We start from the raw sequence: 21231 nt of genomic DNA, 5'->3' as shown, positions 1-21231 counted from the left end.
ATAGGGAAAAGTCAGGGATGTCTGCTCTCATTACTTCTAATCAACATTAGAAGTAGGTCTTAACCAAGCAATAAGACAAAAGAGTAAATAAATACATAAATATTGGATAAGAACTAAAACTACTGTTATTTTCAGAGAGTATGATTATATGCTAGAAAAAATCTACAGGAATCCATTAATAAAAATATTAGAACTCTAACTCACATAAGTTCAAATATAAAAAAGCAACTGCATTAACATATACTAGCAACAAAATATTGAGAATTTTAATTCTGAAATATCATTAAAGTGGCATGAAAATATTAAAGAGTTAGGAATACATTTAATGAAATTTTCCAAGAGCTCATGACTGAAAACCCCATGACATAGATAAGGAATATTAAAGAATGGTTAAATAAATGGAGAGATTATTTATGTTCATTAATTGAGGGAATATTGCTATGATACTGAAGAAACTGACAGTCGGATTCTACAATTTATGCTACAGAAGAGCTAGTATTAGTTTTCAAAAGGATAGTGATATTGTGTGACATTTAGTCCCAGATGTCAAGACTTACAAAGAAGCTTCATTAACTAAGACAGAATAGTATTGATATATGGATAGATGAATCAATAAATGGAATAAAATAGGGAATTCAGAACAAGACCTAAGCTTATATGGTCATTTGACTTTCCACAAATATATTTCTACAATTTAATGGGGAAAAGAAAGTCTGTCTTATCAACAAATGGTACTGGGACAACTGGATATGATTATGGGGAAAAAAATGAACTTGGATGCTATCTTACTCCACACACAAAATTTCATTTCAGGATGATCATAGACATAAGTGTAAAAACTTTATATACCTGCTGGAATAAATCACAGAAGAATATCTTTGCAATCTATGAATATGAAATAAAAACTTTCTCAGTAGGGAAAGCTGAATTTGTCCCAAATGGACATACAATATAATAACTGATAAAAGAAGTTCATCAGACTGTAGAGAAATTATATGTGACAGAACATCTGCAGTAAAGACAAAGTAAACACCTGTACTGATTCAATTAATAAATGGTCTAACACTAGAATCAAAAGGCAGAGATTGGGCTTCCCTGGTGGCGCAGTGGCTGACAGTCTGCCTGCCGATGCAGGGGACACGGGTTCGTGCCCTGGCCCGGGAAGATTCCACATGCCGCAGAGCGGCTGGGCTCATGAGCCATGGCCACTGAGCCTGCACGTCCGGAGGCTGTGCTCCGCAGCGGGAGAGGCCACAACAGTGAGAGGCCCACGTACCGCAAAAAAAAAAAAAAAAGGCCGAGATTGTCAGACTAGATTTAAAAGCAAGATTAAACTCTATGGTGTTGAGTAGAAACAATTTAATAAAAGAGGCATAGAGTGACAGTAAACAGTTAAGGAAAGTTATAAAAATTGAATATGAATCATATTAAAGTGGATGTAAAAAGCTATATTAAGTAAAAATTGACAGACTAAAATAGAAAACTCAGCACTCATAGAGAATAAACATCCCTCTCCCAGTACCTGATAGAAAATGTAGAAAAAAAAATCAGTTAAGATACAAGAGATTTGAAAACCACCAACTTGATCTAGTTGACATTTAAAAAATGCTATACCGGCCACAGTCTTCGCGGAGAGTCACCGAGGTTTCCTGCTTCAACAGTGCTTGGACAGAACCCCGCGCTTGTCCCCCGCTCCGGCCGGCCGCTCAGAACCAGCCCTCGCCACTACCTCACAGCGCCCTCCGACCGCCTCTCCCCAGCCGCCGGCCATGACGACCGCATCCCCCTCGCAGGTGTGCCAGAACTACCACCAGCACTCGGAGGCTGCCATCAGCCGCCAGATCAGCCTGGAGCTCTACGCCTCCTACGTCTACCTATCCATGTCATACTATTTTGACCACGATGATGTGGCTTTGAAGAACTTTGCCAAATACTTTCGTCTCGTGAGGAGAGGGAACATGCTTTGAAACTGATGAAGCTGCAGAACAAACGGGGTGGCCGAATCTTCCTTCAGGATATCAAGAAGCCAGACCGTGATGACTGGGAGAATGGGCTGAATGCAATGGAATGTGTGCTACACTTGGAAAAAAGTGTGAATCAGTCACTACTGGAACTGCACAAATTGGCCACTGACAAAAATGATCCCAATTTGTGTGACTTCATTGAGATGCTTTACTTGAACGAGCAGGTGAAATCCATCAAAGAGTTGTGTAACCATGTAACCAACTTACGCAAGATGGGGGCCCCTGAATCTGGCATGGCAGAGTATCTCTTTGACAAGCACATCCTGGGAAACAGTGATAATGAGAGCTAAGCCTTAGGCTGGCTTCCCATAGCCACGGGGATGACTTCCCTGGTCACCAAGGCAGTGCACGCAGGTTTGGGTTACCTTTACCTTTTCTATAAGTTGTACCAAAACATCTACAAGTTCTTTCCTTAGTACCATTCCTTCAAATAGAGTAATTTGTTACTCCTCTCGCCAAAATAAGAATGCTATACCAACAAGTGCAGCACACATGTACAAGTGCAGGGAACATTCACCAAGGTAGAAGGTATGCTGAGCCATAAGACCAAATCCTCAACAAATTTAAAAGAATTGAAACCATACAGTAATAGTGTATTCGTTTCCTAGGTCTGCCATAACAAAGTACCACAAACTGGGGAGTTTAAAACAACAGAAATTTATTGTTTCAGTTCTGGAGGCAAGAAGTCTGAAACCAATGTGTCACCAGAGCCAATCTCCCTCTAAAACCTGCAGTGGAATCCTTCCTTGCATTTTCTTAGCTTCTGGTGGTTTGTCAGCAATCTTTGACATTCTTTGGCCTGTTCATGCATCACTCTGATTCTCTGCCTTCACATGACTTTTTGCCTGTGCCTATCTTCACATGGCTGCCTTCTTATATGGACACCAGTCATATAGGATTAAGGGTTTACCCGACTCCAATATGACCTTATCTTAACTAATTACATCTACATTGATTCTGCTTTCAAATAAGGTCACATTCTGAGGTACTGGGGGTTAGGACATCAGCATATCTTTTTTTTCAGGTGGGAACATATCTCAACCCATACCAAATAGTATGGAGAGAGTCCCTCAATTTTGGAATTTCTGCAACATGTGTTAATAATCCATGGGTCAAAGAAGAAATCATAAGAAAAAATAGTGAATATCGTGAGCTGAACACCTACCATATATATCAATAATGGATATCCAAGTATCAAATTTTGTGGTATGTATCCAAAGCAATGCTTAGAATTTTATAAATATAAATAACTGCTAAAAAAATGATTTAAAAATTAATGACCTAAGCTTGTACCGTAAGAGTACTAGTAAAAGAGCAAATTAAACCTAAAATAATAGAAGGTAAATAATAAGAATAAGATCATAAATCAAGAAATAGGAAACAGATAACAATAGATAATAAAGTTAAGATATGGGGTTTGGGGGGAAAAATAATAAAAATTGTAGATACTAACCAGACTGATTAAGAAAAAAAGATATACATATTGCCTAAAGCAGTAATTAAAAAGGGAATATCACTAAACATATTAAAAGGACTACAGACATTAAAGGGTAATAAAATAATATTATAAATCTGTTTATATCATTAAATTCAACAACCTAGCTAACTGGAGATATTTATTGAAAACCATGAATTACCCAAACTGACAGATGAAGAAATAAAAATTTAGAAAAACACTTTTCATTAAGGTAATTCAATTCATAATCAGAAACCACCTAAGAAAAGCAGAAAATAAAATGGAGAGAGCAAGATCAGGAGAGAGAAATAGAAAGAGAGGAGAAGATGGAGGAAGAAAAAGAGAAAGAAAGAACATAAGGATGAATGGGTGGGAAGGAGGAAAGAAAGCAGGGAGGAAGGAGGGAAGGAAGAAAACCTCCAGGCACAGTTTCATTAATTAATTAATTAATCAAATATTTAAGCAATAAATAATGCTATATCTAAAATAAACTGTTTTCATAAATAGAAGTGGAGGAAACCCTTCCTAAACAGCTAGCCAGGACATTAAAACCCTGATACCAAAAACTGACAAAAACATTACGGAAAAATAAAATTTATACCAATATCCCTCATAAATATAGATGCAAATTCCCTTTCAAAATATCAGTAGATAATTTAAAGTAATGTACAAAAAAAATAATACACCATGACTTGTTGGGGTTTATCCCAGAAAAGCAAAGTTGGTTTGCCATTTGACAAAAAATCATTTTAATCTACCATATTAACAGAATGAAATATGTATATATAAATATGTATACCTTCATAAGGCATTAGCATTATCTCCTAAAGTTGACAATAGACGTATATATGAGCCAGAAATTCCCCTCCTACATATATACTAAAAAGGGTTTGTGTATTTTCAAGTACTGTTCACAATATCGACAAACTGGAAAAAAACCAAATGCTCATAAACAATAATGTAGATGAATTAACTGTGGTAGAGTAAAATGCAGTATTATACAGTAGTCAAAACAAATGAACTAGCAACATGTAAAAACATGAAAGAATTTTGTGATAAAATGTTGAGGACAAATGAGTCTCCAAAGATTGCATACAGCATGATATACTTCTTTTATGAAATAAAACAGATCTTAAAAATATTTACTGTTTCAGAAGTTATAAACAAACCAAAAGTTTCAACTTTGGTTTGTTTATAACAAACCAACAAAACCAAACAAACAACTTTGGTTTCAACTTTGACATGTAAACAGCTAGGAGATAGCTATTTCCATCATTACGGAAAGAAAACTGCTGAACAAAGTGAAAATTAAGGACTCTTCTTAGACCCATCAGAGAATTGTGATCACAGGGCAAACTGCCACTCTTGAAATCTGGAGAGAGAGATGAATAGAGAATCACAGCTGAAACCTGGAAACAAAAAGTCCTAGGAACACTTAAGTTGTAATTTTAACAAATTGTTTGAGGTTGAGTACACTAGCATGAGGGAGAACTCCTAAGAGCTGTGTTTTGGCATGTGTGTCGGGGGTACACTTTCATGAACTTTGCCTTCAGGAGCCAAATGAGATCCTCACAGTGAAAAGCTTGGAAAGATCCTCTACTGGCTCTGAAACAGGAAAAGGAAACATAACCATTTTGAAATATGCCAAGACTGTTCTCCAAAACAAAGGGAACTTTGCATGAGAAAAGGCTTTACCAGAGCCTTATTACACCCTAGGGAGAAGAGCATTTATCCAATTCTACTCCCTCCCCCACCCCAAATCCTTCCTGTATTACCTAAGAGGAGAAATTAAGGCTAAGAAACATTGTTGCAAGTCACAGCTCAGAGACATAGGCCCACTAAACGACTGAGATTTAATCATAAATTGAAAGAAACTTCTCCCATACCTTGCCACCATACCAAGAGGGATTGGTGTAACAGTGGTTTACAGTGAAAAGAGCTGCATAACAAAGACTTTATCCAAGTGGGAGTAATTAAGGAATTCTAAAGTCAACAAAGGAGACACAACAAGGTCATACCAGGACCTTACAAAGTTCCCTTTGTTTTGGACAACAGTTATGGCATATTTCTAAATGGTTGCTATTTACCAAAAAACACAATTTAAATAAAAGTAATCAGGTTCTAAAAAAAAAGTAATCAGGTTCAAGGTAAAACAATGAAAACATTCAGTATGAAAAATACTAAGAGGAAAGCTACTTTAACAGGACTGTTACTAAATCAAGCAGACTTTAAGGCAAGCACCATTTCCAGTGATAACGAGGGAGGTTTCATAAATGACAAAATGGTCAATCCTTCATGAATATATCACAATTATAAATCTATGCACATATTTATATAACTGAAAAATATATTTATAAATTTACAGAATTACAAGAAGTAAAAGGGGAAATCAAGTATAATGAGAGAATAAAAATAGAAGATCACTTCCGTAGAAATAAAAATATATCAGAGATTATAATAATAAAAATAAAATAGCCTTTAGTGGCACTGAATCACATACATAACAATAAAGATCTGAATTAGCAAAATTTAGTTACTGTATCAGAGAATCCTCTCAAAATACAGAATTAAAGGAAAACCATAGAAATTATGATAGCCAAGATATTGAGCAGTGCCCTTCAAGCACTAATGTGGATATAAATCACCAGGTGATCTTGTTAAAAATGCACACTTTGAATGAGTAAATATGTGGTAGGGCCTGCGATTCTGCATTTCTCATTGGTTCCCAAGAGATGCATAAGTTAATGATCAGCAGACCTTACTTTAAATAGCAAGGATACAGAGAGCAAATATGGAAGAACATCTTTATTCTCACATACACACACATGCGCACACACACACAGCATTTATACAACAGGAGTTCCACAGGAAAACATGGAGTCTTGGAGGAGTAAAAAGCAGTCAAGTGCACAACAGAAGAAGGTACTTATTTTGAGGTGAAAGCGTTTACTGAAGACTGGGCAGAATTGTTTGTGTGTGATATTTTCTAAAAACATCATAGTAGATATCTGAACTAAAAGAGTAAGGAAAAAATAGCAAAAAGATTTAAACACATTTTTGGAACCAGAAATCAAATAAGAGCTTGGACACACCTTTAACAATTTGGGGACCTGGCAAGAGTATAAGACTTCTAAGTCAAGCTAAAAATCTGTTACATAAAACATATATATTATCCTGCCTTGAAAAAAGTTAAAAGCCTGGTTGACTGTTTTTATATGACAATTTTGGAAGAATATTACAAATTGTTAATTATTAATGTATAACAATTTTCTATTGATTAGTCAGTGATATTTGGTTGAGTAATAAAATATAGATATATATAATTCATATTTAGGAATATTCATTCCATACAATTTATTTTTCCTTTTCTTTAATGTTGTTAAAATAAAGATTTTCATATTGATGCAATAAAAGATTAAAAGGTGATCATATTCAAAATATACAAATTTTGGGGCTTCCCTGGTGGTGCAGTGGTTGAGAGTCCGCCTGCCAATGCAGGGGACACGGGTTCGTGCCCCGGTCTGGGAAGATCCCACATGCCGCGGAGCGGCTGGGCCCGTGAGCCATGGCCACTGAGCCTGCGCGTCCGCAGCCTGTGCTCTGCAACGGGAGAGGCCACAGCAGTGAGAGGCCCACATACCACAAAAAAAAAAAGAAAAAATAATATATATATATATATATATATATATATATATACAAATTTTGAATTTATGTTGATAAAATTAAATTACTATAAAATATTAAAACATAGCTATGTTCACATATGCTTTTAGTTACTTTATATAATATTCAAACTTTTAAAATTAAAAGCCAAATATATACCTTAATTATTGAATTTCAAAATTTTAGTTAAAATTTTAAATAAAGCTGAAATGTATAGTATTTTTTGAAAATTTACTCAAATCTTATCGATATGATTATATATATAAAAATATTCACAATACTACCTTTTAATGCCCACCTATTTTCCAACATAAAGAGCTATATATGTACATTTAAAAGGAATACGAATTGTTAAATGTAGCAAAATATTTCTCAGCTGCATTTTGTACTGGTTATAAAAACCATGTGTGTCTCTCCAGAAACAATATTGGAACATAAAGAAAAGGAAGGGAAGGGATGCCTGTCACTACTGTGAAATAATACTTCCTTAAGCAAGAGTCTATGGGATTTATATCATCTGAGAGAAAAGATATTGAACAAGTTAATTAATTTGTGCTTTCTGTTACATAAGGCATTTAAATGTTTCTCACATCCTGAAGCAATATCCTGAAGCAGTATCCAACACATGAAACTCCTTAGTATTTGGATACATTTGGGCACAGGGCAAGAGGTGGGAAAATGTTTTCTCCTGGATCCAAACAATATTCGTCACAAGACAGCTTGCTTAGGGTTGCAGGTCTGAGTGGCAGATGCTAAGAGACAGAAGTTGCTATATGTACTTTGATAAGTTTAATTTTTTTGTGTGTGTATAATTGGGATCATCTAAAGCATGGAGCTCAGGACAGGTTACTCTCTTGCCCTGTTATAAATGTGGTGCCGAATACATGAATATGGTACCTAGAAAAGAAGTACAAGATGATATTCATGGGAAAAGCCCAGTGAGGATCTATTCTTGAAGTATTTACAGGGGGATATAGAGGTGTTAATTTGAATGATTACCAAAACCTTGTGCCAAGTCTCTGCCATCAGCCCATCCTGTCCAACTCTTCCACACAGAGAGATGGTGAAAAGTGAGGCTAGAAGGGTATTAATTTTAATGACCATCTATGGAATCCTGATCGGTCTCTGTCTTCATTCTATCCTTCCCTACTCCTCCATACAGAGAGATGAGATGGGAAGGCCATTTCCCTGTCTCCTGCTCCATGTTCAAAACACTCACATACACATGTGCGTGTGAGCACGCACACATATATACACACACACCACCCCAAAACTAGAGTGCTTAACTCTATGTGTAGTTAGGCCTTCAAATATTGAACTTAACACTTAAATTAAAGCATTCCACAGGCTGGAATCTGGGGATTCCCAAACCAAACATTCTAACTCTTCATATAGGCATCTTAAAATGAAGCTTGCCATTCAAAATGTCCAGCCTAGTCTCCAGAAACAAAGCTTCCATTAGGCTTCCCAATCAGGTGAGAAACCTATCAGGAAACACACCTGCCTATACAATAGCAAAGAAAACCAATTTCAACTTACCTACAATAATCAACCAAATACTTCATTCTGAAGTATACGAACAGGCAACAAAAATTTAACATATATGATAAAAATCAACAGAATAAGACAGTAAGTTTTAAAACAACAAGCAGAATATTGAGCCCAGAATATAGTTCAAGAAAGAGAAGAGATATTTTAAGATAATCTAATTAGTATTCTCAGAGAAATATGAGTACATCATAGATTGCTGGTAGGAATGTAAAATGGTACAGTCACTCTGGGATACAGTTTGACAATTTCTTGAGTAACTAAACATGCAACTACCATACACCAGCAATTACACTCCAAAGAAATGAAAATTCATATTCATACAAACACCTGTACATGAATGTTTACACTAGTTTTAATAGTAATAGCCCAAACTGAAAACAATGCAGATATCCTTCAACGGATGACTGGTTAAACAAACTGTGGTACATCCATACCATGAAATACTAATTAGCAATAAAAAGCAATGAGCTAATGATACATGCAATAACCTGTATGAATCTCCAGAGAATTATGCTGAGTGAACAAAGCTAAATACACACTATATAAATGCTATATTTGTATAAGATTTATATGAAATTCTTGAAACTACAAAATAATAGAAATGGAAAACAGATTGATAGTCATCAGGGATTAAGGAAAGGGTGGGGTGGGAGGGAAATATGCACAACTATAAAAGGGCAACATGAAGGATCCTTCTGGTGGTAGAAATGTTCTATATCTTGACTGTATCAATTGTCATATCTCTGTTGTGATATAATAGATTTGCAAGATATTATCACTGGGAGAAATTGGGTAAGGTGTATACAGGATCTGTATTCTTTCTTAAAACTGCATGTGGATTTAATTTTCTCAAAATGAAAAACTTAACTAAAAACTGAAATTGAATGTTGTAAAAAAGCGTCAGAAAACAAAACATTACTGTTATATGAAAGTAAATCAATAGAATTACTGGGGAAAAAATGCTGAAGAAATACATGTATTTTTGTAGAGAGAAAGGAAAAGAGAAAGAAAATGTGAAAGAAATGATGGCAACATAGGGATTCAATCTCATAGAGACAATATTTTACTATTAGAAACTAAAAAGAGTAAATAGAGGAAATGAAGAAGACAAAATTATTAAAGAAGTAGTATAAGTAAATTTCCAAAAGTTGAAACTCATGAATCTTTAGAATAAAAGGAAAATGTTTGGTCTTCCTAGTTGAAACTTTAATGTCTATCAATAAATTTTACCATCTTCTTTGTATAGGTCTTTTACATTTCTGGTTAAGTTTATTCCAAAATAAAATTAAAGCTCTTGTCTATTTCAATATGTATCTTTATTTTTCTGTTTGCAATATATCATTTGGATATTGCTGATATATTAGAACACTGCTTCTAATCTAATAGTAATTATTTGATAATCAGATGAAATCATTTGAAAGCATCCTCAGTTTTGTAGCAATTTCCAATATTTATATCTCTTTCTTTGTCTTAATGCATTGGTTAGGTCTTCTAGTAAAATAAATAATAGCACCAACGGTGTTATTCCTGATTTGGGATGAATTATTAATATTCTACTATTAAGTATGACTTTTGCTGTAGGTTTGGTACATTTATCTAATGATGTTTTCTTCTTTCTTAATTTGCTATGAATTTTTAATATGCATAAGGATGACAGTTCAAATATTTACTGTTAGCTATTGAATTTATTTCATTTTATATTATTTTTATAATCTAAATCAATATATTTTGATTAAAATGGATTTTCATCCATACACAAAACATTACACAGGTCTGCACAGAAAACTGATTGTGAATTTTAAATAGCATGATAAATTTAGATTGTGCTTAGAAAATGGTAAAACTATCATTTTAAATTTAACATACATATATAAAATAAAAAGGGAAGCTAGTACAGCAATATTAATAGATCCCAAATATTTTGATTACACTGGAAGTTCTAGTCATAGTAAGGCATCTACAAATGTTTGACACAAGATAATATTTTCTACTCCAATCCAGATTTCTTTATTTGCCATTTAATAAAGGATAGGCTGGAAATGACTGACAGGTGTGCAATACTGTCAAGGAAATTACGAGTCTGTAAATTCAGCATTTATTTATTTTAAGTAACCATGCACAAGAAACTCTTAAGTTGTAGCCACGTTGTTTCAGTATTCTGAATCCATGCAACCCACTGTTTCTACTTTGTTACATAGATTTTCTCAGTCTTCTTCCCCAATATACACGTCTCTTGATGTCAAGAAAGTTGTTTGTTTCATATGACCTAACAATTCAATCAAGTGATTTTTAAGTGAAAAAAGGGAAGCTTCCCCTCCCCTCACCCTCTTGGGAAGGGGAAGTCAGAAACTTAATTTAGACAGGAAAATAGGATAAGCTCTGCTACCAGTGATTCTCATAATCTTTAAAACCCTTAAAAAAAAACCCTTTTGTATTTTTTCAAATTTTCACACATATCTTCCCTTTTTTGGTAAAGCACAAACGGTTGTTGACTATGCAGATTATGCAGAGGAACTTCAGCTAAATGTTACTTCATCAGGAAGAACTGTGGATCAAGTAGGCACACAAAGTTATCAGAAATAATGATATTTACGTAGGCAGTTCATATAAAAATGTAGAAAGTGAGGCAGGAGGTAGATGCCCCTCCCCCTCCCAGGGTAAGCAATTGAAGATTCACTCCCTGTGGACCAATACTCCAAGATGACAACAGCAGGACAATTGAGTCTGGGCCCTGCCCAGATAGAGGATAAGAGACCACATATTTCTCATTCTCAAAGTCAAGGAAACCTTCCCGACTAGAAAGCTCCTTAAGGTCAAAAAGGGAGGGGGCGCCACCCCGTAGTAAGTGATGCCAACTACCCATAGGCCTCTTCGGTAGAATCCATCTTGGCTAAGAGATGCACGCGCACATGGGAGGATCCTGAGATATACCAAATACAGACTCTGAACCAGGCAAATCAAAATGATTGGTCAAAGGAAACCTGGAAGAAATGCCCCATATAAGTGACTTAAACTACCATGAGGGTGCAACTCTCTCTCTGTCTGCCCCTGTGTCTATCTACACGTATTGTACTCTTTTCTTCTCCTAATAGACACTTGTTTCACTACTTTACGTCTTTGTGGGAATTCTTTTCTGCAAAGCCGAAGGGCCAGGGCCTTGTCACTGGCTATTTGTTCCTGGTGGTCCAGTGGCTAGGACTCGGTGCTCTCAGTGCCTTGACCTGACTTCCATCTCTGGCCGGGAACCAAAACCGTGCTTCAAGCTGCTACAGGCCGAGGCCACCCAAGATCAGAAAGTACGAGAAAAAATAAGATTTTAGGAGAGCCTTCTGAAAGACAAATTAGAATAACAATTCACGATGTCACATTCCTCTTTTCATGCTTTGTTAAAAAGCCTAAATTTATATTTGCTTCATGTTCCTTTCAGGAAGATGAATAAGTTATGCAAAACAAAGTACACCAATATTTAAATTATATAGAAAAGCTTAGGTTTGAAAATAATTTGACAAGGAGATAAGCAAGAGGGTCCAATTAAACAAACCCTTTGGCAAATTACTATTTCTTTTACCAACTCAATTTCTGTCATAATCTATAGGAAAAAAAAATCCCTGACCAGCTAGGTGTTTCTATTTTAATTTTAAAAAGCAATATTTATTAATAATACTCCATAGCTAACCATTTTAAGCTCCTATCAAACTCAGGCAAGAAATTATTAAATTCATAAATGTGCTTTCATTGCATTTTAATGGAAATGAAATTAGATCTGTCTTATCAGAGGTGGGACTAGTCAACACTAAAAGAAGCAGAAGTACTGCCAAATAGTCAATTTACATAAATAAATTTGCCTCCTTTACAAATCAGGAAGTCTTTTCATGAGAGCTTGAAAAGCAACATCACTCCCCAAGCTGACTTTGAATTGATGGACTAGTGGTAAGTCTGATAAGATTTAACCAAAACTTTTCCTCTTTTTTCTCCACACTAGGTAAATTTTAAGCATTGCTCTTCCAATGATACCTATCTAAATGTTAATACTGCACATCCTTTCCATACTATTACTGCATTCCTAGGGAAGAAATGCATATCCTGTACACAGCAATTCTGTTCAATCTTAAATAACAGATATTCTGAAATACTTAGTCCTGAATAATTCATTTATGCAATCTACAAAATGATGACTGCACAGCTTGCTTTTAAAGGATTTTACTAACTTTCATTGAATGATACTATATAAATTGACTAGATGATGTAGCAAATCTAATTGTCCAGGAATGTACACTAAGGGGAACTCTTTGGTTTTTCTGTAAAAATACTAACTCACTGAATCGTACAAAGAATTGTTCTTCAAGTTAGAATAAATTTTTGAAGGTCACCTAGGCCAAATTCCTACCAGATTAAAATAACAAATTTCTTTTATAGCATAACTACCAAGAGGCTATTTATTATTCACTGGAATGTCTTTAGTAACAGTATATCCCTGTGTGGTGTTGGCTCCTGATCAGGTGTTCACAGTTGCCCACGCCTTACCCTCTGCTTTGTCTTGACTAAATTTTTGTCAGATTTTTCTCTTCACTAAAGGTCCCTGAATTCTGCTTGTTCTCAAACCTAAGCAAGCACACTGAAAAGCCAAAAATATCCCCTTATCAGCTTATCCCGAGAATAAGCTGACCCTCTCTATAAAAGAAAAGCCTTTTTGCTTGCTTTTGAGACACTTGCACATTCCTGAGATCTGAGCTCTTTCCCTACTGGAACAGTCTTTCTTCTCAGTAAAGCCTCTCCTTATCTAAGCCTGGATTTGTTTTTATATGACACTCCTATTAAAAAAATATGTGAAAGCCCAAAACTTGGTACTTTAAATAATTTATTTGACTCTGAACTCATTTTTTTAACACCGTGCTATCTATATTTCCTTTCCACTTTCTCTCTTCCTTCTATTTTCCCTTCCATTATATAAAGTCATGGACTTAAACTCTAATATTCTTACAGATACAAAATTCTAACTCACTGGTCCCTTGGGTCAACCTCATGGCTATTCATGACATTTCACCTGAAATATTGCTTCTCACGTCTTATCCGTTATGTGTACTTACAAAAGAAGCAGTTTCCTAAAGTATGTTTCATCAAGCAGCATTACTTTGCTAAGTAGCCACTAATACCTATTCATTGTCTACTAAATGCCCATATTCTTTAACTTGAAATTTAAGTTCTTCCAACAGTGGAGCAGAATAGACCCCAGTGTAACTTAAATGTTGTGGTATTTAAATATACAGGAACACTTTAGATGTGTGCATACGCAAAGATAAAATTGTGCAAGAACAAGACAACTATGATTCATTTAGCTTGAATGTACAAAAAAAGTAAATTAAGCTACGTCTCTGCCATGTAGGTAAACTAGAACTAATGGCTTTGGCTCAAACGCATTGCTACAATGACTTTATAACTATAGAAATAAATTTAGTTAAATATTATCTAATAATTGTTTGTTGCTTTACTGCCATATATCCAGGTCCACAGTAGGCACTATGGAGAAGAAAAAGAGAACTCTGAAACCTACATCTTACACTTTCACATACTATACACAATCTCAGAGACAGAAAAATTCCTAATGCAAATATGAAAAATAAACATTATAAAGGTAATTTTAGGACACCTGCTTCTGGCCATGATGGACAAGCTAGGTTAGATCAACCTTACTTTCAAGAATCGATAGAAAAGCTGGATAAAATATTTTTAAAGCATTTTTTTTAATGTGGAATACTATAGCTTGATTGAAATGGTAGTTACATGGATGTACACATGGGATACAATGGCATAGAACTATACAGACATATTGTACTAATGTCAATATCCTTATTTTGATATTATGTTAAAACTATATAAAATGTAACTACTGGAGGAAACTGGGATGAAGGGTACACTGTACCTCTCTGTACTATTTTGTCACTTCTGGTGAAACTATGATTTATTTTAAGACAAAAAGTTTTTTGTAAAAAAATGTTTGAAGGCATCAGAAAGTTACAATTAAAGGCAGGACTTGAGGGGTCAAGACCCCAGAGAGAAGAGAAACACAGAGAGATGAGTCCCACATTTGGTACTGCATTTCCTCTACAGGCATTTACAAATTCATGACTGATAGCCAAAAAGTTAAGAATTTGAGCATAGCTCTCAGCATTCTCTTGGAGCTAAGAATATAGAAATTGGAGTTTAGGATTGATCAAAGTGGTCGGCCCTCATAAAATAATTTAGTTTTCAGGTAGATCATCTTTACAGGGTTGTAAGGATGAACCAAAAATAGATCAGCTTTTGTAAAGATTGAAACTCAGCCTCTATAATCAGCCCAAACTCTGGCTGAATTAAAGTGATCTCCCCCTAGCTTAGAGGCCAGATGCAAAAGCCTTAAAATATCTCTATATTTCTATATATAACATCTGACATTGAATTTTTAAAAATTAACAGGCATACCACGTCTCAAGATCAAATAATCTAAAATCAAGAAGAAAAATGAACAAAAAGATACCCACAGGGGATCCAGGTTGTCAGAAATAGCCTTTACGATAATAATGATCTATATAATACTTAGGGAAAACGTAATAAAAAATATATAAAGCATATATAAGGGAAACCATAAGCATCTACAAGAAAAATCTCAAATAAACAACCTAACCTTACATCTAAAGGAACAAGAAAAAGAACAAACAAAATCCAAAGTTAGTAGAATGAGAGAAATCATAAAGAACAGAGCAGAAATAAATGAAACAGAGGCCAAAAAAAAAAGAGAATAGAAAAGATCAATGAAACTAAGTGCTGGTTCTTTGAAAAGATAAATGAAATTAATAAACCTTTAGTTAAACGCATCAAGAGAAAAAGAGAGAATCCAAGTAAATAAAATAAGATATGAAATAGGAGAAATTACAATTGACACCATAGAAATACAAAGGATCATAAGAGATTATTACAAACAATTATACACTAATAAAATGGACAACCTAGAAGAAATCAATAAATTGCTAGAAATGTACCATCCCCTAAGACTGAATTTGGAAGAAATAGAAAATATGAACTTATTGCCAGTAATTAAGTTGAGTCAGTAATAAAAAAAATCTCCCCCAAGACATAAGTCCAGACCCCATGGGTTTCATAGATAAATTCTACCAAGTGTTTAAAGAAGAATTAAAACATATATTTTCACACTATTCCAAAAAATTGAAGAGGAATGAATGCTTCCAAACTCATTCTACAAGGCCATCATCACCCTAATAACAAAACCAGACAAAAATATCACAAAAAATTACAGGCCAATATCACTGATGAACATAGATGTAAAAATCCTCAACAAAATATTAGCAAACTGAATTCAACAATATATTAAAAGGATCAAACACCATGATCAAGGGGTACTTATCCCAGGAAAGCAACGGACATTTCAATATCCACAAAGCAATCAACATATCATACCACATTAACAAATTAAAGAATTAAAATCATATGATCATCTCAACAGATGCAGAAAAATGTTTTGGACAAAATTCAACATTCATTTATGATAAAAACTCTCAATAAAGTGGGTATAGAGGGAGCACAACTCAACATAATAAAGGCCATATATGACAAGTCCACAGAAAAATCATATTCAATGGTGAACAGCTGAAAGTATGTCCTCTAAGATCAGGACCAAGACAAGGATGCCCACTTTCACCACTTTTATTCAACATAGTATTGGAAGTCCTGTCCATAGCAGTCAGATAAGAAAAAAGATAAAAGGCAGCCAAATTGGAAATGAAGAAGTAAAACTATCACTGCTTGCAGACAACGATACTATCTACAGAAAGTCCTAAAGATGCCACTAAAAAACTATTAGAACTAATAAATGAATTCAGCAATGTTGTAGAATACAAAATTAATATATAGAAATCTGTTGTGTTTCTATATACTAAGAACAAACTATCAGAAAGACAAATTTAGAAAATAATCCCATTTATAATTGAATCAAAAAGAATAAAAGGAAGTAAAAGACTTATATTCAGAAAACTATAAAACACTCATGAAAGAAACAGAAGATGACACAAATGGAAAAATATACTGTGCTCATGGACTGGAAGAGCTAACATTATTAAAATGACCATACTACTCAAGGCAGTCTACAGATTCAATGCAATCCCCATCAAAACACCAATGACATGTTTTCACAGAAGTAGAACAAATAATTCTAAAATACATTGGAAAACACAAAATATCCCAAACAGTGAACACAATCATGAGGAAGAACAAGGCTGGAGGTATCACACTCCCTGATTCCAAACTATACTACAAAGGTACAGTAATCAAAACAGTATGGGACTGGCACAAAAAAAGACACATAGGTAATGGAACACAACAGAGAGCTCTGAAATGAACCCACATTTATATGGTCAGTTAACCTATGATAAAGGAGGCAAGAATATACAATGGGGAAGAGATAGTGTCTTCAATTAATGGTGTTAAGAAAAGTGGGCAGTTACATGGAAAACAATCAAAATGGACTACTTTCTCATAATGTATACAAAAATAAACTCAAAATAGGTTAAACACTTCAATGTTAAGACTTGAAACCATAAAACTCCTAGAAGAAAACATAGGCAGTACGCACTTTGATGTGGATGTTAACAATATTCTTTTGGGTATGTTTCCTCAGACAAAAGAAACAAAAGCAAAAATAAACAAATGGGACTACAGCAAACTAAAAAGCTTCTGCACAGAAAAAGAAACTATCAACAAAAAGAAAGACAGACTACTGAACAGAAAAAGATATTTGCAAACAATATATCTGATAAGTTAATATAGAAAATATATAAAAACTCATAAAATTTAACATTGAAAACCCCAATTAAAAATGGGTAGAGGACCTGAATAGACATTTTCCCAAAGAAAACATACATATGGCCAAGAGACACATGAAAAGAATGCTCAACATCACTAATCATCAGGGAAATGAAAATCTCAAAACCCCAAGGAGATACCACCTCATACCTGCCAGAATGTCTGTCATCGAAGAGACAACAAATAGTAAGTATTGCCAATTATGTGGAGAAAAGGGAACCTTGGTGCATGTGGGTGAGAATGTAAATTGGTGTAAGCACTACGGAAAATGGTATGAAGGTTCCTCAAAAATTTAAAATAAAACTGCCATATGATCCACCAATTTCACTTTGGTGAAAATACTTTGGGTATTTACCCAAAGAAAATAAAAACACTAATCCTGTGACACATATGCACTCCAGTTTTCATTTCAGCATTATTCACAATAGCCAAGACATGGAAACAACCTAAATATACATGAATAGACGAATGGATAAAAAAGACATGGTATGGGGCTTCCCTGGTGGTGCAGTGGTTGAGAGTCCACCTGCCGATGCAGGGGACACGGGTTCGTGCTCTGGTCCGGGAAGATCCCACATGCCACGGAGTGGCTGGGCCCGTGAGCCATGGCTGCTGAGCCTGCGTGTCTGGAGCCTGTGCTCCACAACGGGAGAGGCCACAACAGTGAGAGGCCCGTGTACCGCAAAAAAAAAAAAAAAGAAAAAAAGAAATAAAAGACATGGTACGTATATACACACACACACAATGGAATATTATTCAGCTATAAAAATAATGAAATCTTGCTATTTGCAACAACATGAATGGATTTAGAGGGTATTATGCTAAGTGAAATAAGTCAGAGACAGATAAATGCCACATGATCTCACATTTGGCAACTAAAAAGCAAAACAAGCAAACAAAATAAAACAGACTCATAGATACAGAGAAATATGGGTGATTGACAGAGGGGAGGGCATGGGGGGTGTCAATAGGTAAAGGGAATTAAGAGGTATAAACCTTTAGTTATATGAGAAATAGGTCATAGGGATATAATACAGCACAAGGAATGTGATCAATAATATTGTAGTATCTTTGCATTGGGACAGATGGTTATTAGATTTATTGTGGTGATAATTTCCTAATGTATGCAAATGTCAAATCACGTAGTACACCTGAAACTAACATAATATTGTATGTCAACTTTATTTCAATAAATAAACAAAATTTACATTTTGAAAAAAATATCCTGGACCTTATCAAAATTCAAAGCTTTTGCTCTTTTGAAGACATTATTATGAAAATAAAAAGAGCATAGACTTGGAGATAATTAACATAATACATAAGAGGTTGTATACAGAATATATATAGAATTCAATTCAATAATTAAAAGACACATTTTTAATTTAAAAGTAGGCAATACATCTTCTTGGAAAGTAACAGAAGACACAGCAATGACTGAAAAAACACAAAAAGGTCTTCAGCATCATTAGTCATTTGGAAATTGAAAATTAAACCATGAAAGGTAGCACTCTGCACTCATTAGAATAAAATTAAAATGAATGACAATTTCAAGTGTGGGTGAAGATGCAGAGCAGCTTGAGGTCTTATATGTTGCTGGTGTAAGTGTAAAATGGTAAAAATCACTTTGGGAAACAGATTTTAAAATTTTTTATACAAGTTAAATATAGACCTAACCTATTAATCACTCTTAGTTATTTTCCAAAGGTAAATAAAGAAGTAATATCTACAGAAAGACTTATTCAGGAATTTCATAGCTTCTCTATTTAGAAGAGGTTCTCTATTTAGAACTAAAATCTGGGAAAATACAAACATCTATTAAGAAGAGACTGTATGAACTATGATATATCCATACAATGGAAAAGTACTCAGTACGAAAATTACAAACTATTTGAACATGCAACTGTATGGATGATAACAAAATAATATTTTGGGTTAAGGAAGCTAGAAACAAGAGTACTTACTGTACAATCCCATGCATATGAATTTCTACAGTAGATAAAATTAAGTTGCTGTGATACACACCAGAATGTTGGTTACCTTGGTGGGTGGTTATCTTGCAAAGGGGTGTGAGGTAACTTTCCTGAGTGATGGAAATGTTCTACCACTTAACTAGTGTTACATAGGTGTGTATATCTGTTAAAGCCTTCAAACTGTGTGTCTAATTTTTTGCATTTAATCATATGTAAATTACATCTAAAAAGTAGTTTCTAAAATGAAGTAAAAATAACAACTTTCTAAGACCAAAAACAATGAGAAAATTCACTATCAGTAGACCAGCATTAAAGGGAATATTAAGGGAGGAGTTCACACAGAATAAAACTGATCTTTGATAGTAACAAGGAATTGCAAGAAAGAATGAAAAATAAAAAGTAAATGTGGAGTTAAAATCTAAATTCATACTATATAAATGAAACAATAATAATGATATTCTGTGGGGTACAAAATACTTGGAGATTATGAAGAATTCAAATGTGTGACAAAAATAGCACAGAATGCAAGAAAGTGCTAAATGGAGTTCACCTATTCTAATGGTTTTTAATTGTCAATAAAGTTGAAATATTCTACTTTATATTGTGCTTACTAAGCTAAGAATGCATCTTGTAATTGTTACAATAGCAATTAAAAAATAGTAAAAGAATGTATAACTATTGCTCAAAAATCAATCTAATTTGGGATGAATAAAAAGTTCTGGAGATTGATAAAGGTGATGGCTGCACAATAATGTGTATGTACTTAATGGTACTGAATCGTACACTTAAAAATTGTTAAAATGGAAAATTTTATGTTATGTATTTTTTACGACAATTAAAAATTCAATCCATGTAATTATATAATTTCTCACATCGATAGAACAAAGGAGGAAATCATATGATCCTTTCACTGGATGCAGCAAAATGTTTAATAAAAGCCAACATTCTCACATAATAATAAATAATAATAAAACTGTTAGCAAACTAGAAAAAAACAGGGATATTGCTAAATTTGACAGTTTGTTTCTGGAAAAAGCATAGTGGAACAGTAGAAAAGGAAAAATTAATGGTTCTTGGTCAATCGTATAACCATATATTAAAAAAAATTAAGAATCATGACTCATACCTCACAGCATACACAAAATTAAATTCCACGTGGATTGTAGATTGCAACATAAAGAGGTAAAGGAGTACGCCTTCTAAAAGATAACCCAATTTGCTAAAAGATAATCATGAGAATACATTCATGATCTTGGGGTAGGAGAAGATGTCATAAGCGCTAACCATAAAGAAGAGAGTTGATAAATTGGACAACAAAATTAAAACATGATTTCATAAAACAAATCTCCATGAAAAGAATGAAAAGTCAAGCCTTTTCAGCATTGGGAGAAAATAACTGCAACCCATTACATACAACAATATGGATGAATCTTAAATATAATATTGAGCAAATGAAACCAGACACAAAAGAGTGCATTGTGTGATAACATGTATATCAAATTCAAAAATATAAAAGCCTTATCTTAGATTATACAAGTTGGAAGAGTACTTTGGGGTAGAGGATCTGTTGGCTGGGATGAAGTGTCTAAGATGCTGGCAATTTTCTATATATTGGTCCAGGTAATGTTTATCTGGGCATATTCACTTTGTAAAACTTCACTGATTGGTACACTCACCCCATCATGATTTTCTATGTGTAAATTATATTGAATAT

General features: G+C 34.2%; 1 pseudogene; it reads left to right on the top strand.

Annotated features, from left to right (window-relative positions):
* The first annotated feature begins 1634 nt into the window (after positions 1-1634).
* On the top strand, positions 1635-2314 carry LOC136142772 (ferritin heavy chain pseudogene; annotated as a pseudogene).
* The last annotated feature ends 18917 nt before the right edge of the window (positions 2315-21231 follow it).

Source organism: Phocoena phocoena, chromosome X (assembly GCF_963924675.1).
Source record: "Phocoena phocoena chromosome X, mPhoPho1.1, whole genome shotgun sequence".
Lineage (NCBI taxonomy): Eukaryota > Metazoa > Chordata > Mammalia > Artiodactyla > Phocoenidae > Phocoena > Phocoena phocoena.
The sequence above is the reverse complement of the archived record's forward strand: the minus strand, read 5'-3'. Positions and strand labels throughout refer to the sequence as shown.